Below are 1419 nucleotides of genomic sequence, written 5' to 3'. Positions count from 1 at the left end.
AATTAGCCCAAGCTTTACTCACCCTCAAGCCATCCTAGGTATATATGACTTCTTTCTGATGAACATAATGGCTGATATTTTAATAAATATCCTGACACATCCGAGCTTTATAATGACAGTGAACAGAAGTCACGAGAATAAAGTGAAGAAAATGCATCCATCTTAAACATGTACTCCACATGACTCCGGGTGGTTAATAAAGGCCTTCTGAAGCAAAGCGATGCATTTGTGTAATAAAAAAAAAATCCATATTTAATAACTTATGAAGTAAAATATCTAGCTTCCACCAGACCGCATTCCATATTCAATGTACGTTCAAAATGTTTACGCTACATCCTACGCCTTCCCTATTCAACTTATGGAAAAAGTGTTACTGACGCAACGCCAGTTTGCACTTTCTTCGTAACTTCGAAGCTAGATATTTTACTTCATAAGTTGTTAAATATGGATATTTTTTTTTTACTCATACACATCGCTTCACATCAGAAGGCCTTTATTAACCCCCGGAGCCGTGTGGAGTACACGTTCAAGATGGATGGGTTTGGATGGGAAAATGTTTTTCAGCTCATATTCGTGAACCTTGTTCACTGCCATTATAAAGCTCGGATGCGTCATGATATTTAATAAAAATATCTCTGATTGTGTTCATCAGAAAAAAGAAAGTCATATACACCTTGGATGGCTTGAGGGTGAGTAAAGCTTGGGCTAATTATCATTTGAAAGTGAGTAATCCTTTAATCTATATGAATGGCTTTTTAATAGCTGTTTATGGTGTAATTGAATTAGCCTCTTCCCATTGTATCACATTCAAATGGGTGTTGACACTTGATTGATTCATTGTTATGATTCATTATTATTTTTCTGTGCCTTCCTCCCAGTGACAATCTTTCTACATAATTAGTATTGCCACAGGCCTCGGCTGACTAAAATAAACTGAATGTACTGGTGGTGCCATTATGTAACTCAAAAGCACTTCTATCATGGTTCATATCTGTAGGAGCCTGAAAACAGTCATTGCTTAGTGTAGCCAATATTAGGCACATTTGAAGATGCAGCAGTGGGATGTCTGTTTGTTGTCAGAGAAGCCAAAAATTCAGATGAATTGCTTTTTATCTGACCACAGCTATCTTTGCCCCACAGAAGCACTTGCAGAATTAATGGACCTATGTTTTTCCCCACTGTCATTTCCATCTATGCAGAACTGACCTATGGTCGACTACAAAAAGCCATTGTGACTCTAAAATATTCAAGCATAAACACAAAGGGAAACAAAAGGGAAATAATAACAATGTTATATTAATGCTTTGCAAGTATGCATTGGTGGCTTGGAAAATTAAATGAAAACAAAGAGATCTTGTTTGTTTATTCTAGCATTTCTTTACAATCAATACTGGAGACGTGCGGACAAACACTGAACAT

The sequence above is a fragment of the Chanodichthys erythropterus genome, chromosome 13 (assembly GCF_024489055.1).
Source record: "Chanodichthys erythropterus isolate Z2021 chromosome 13, ASM2448905v1, whole genome shotgun sequence".
In the NCBI taxonomy this organism is placed as follows: Eukaryota; Metazoa; Chordata; class Actinopteri; order Cypriniformes; family Xenocyprididae; genus Chanodichthys; species Chanodichthys erythropterus.
The sequence above is the reverse complement of the archived record's forward strand: the minus strand, read 5'-3'. Positions refer to the sequence as shown.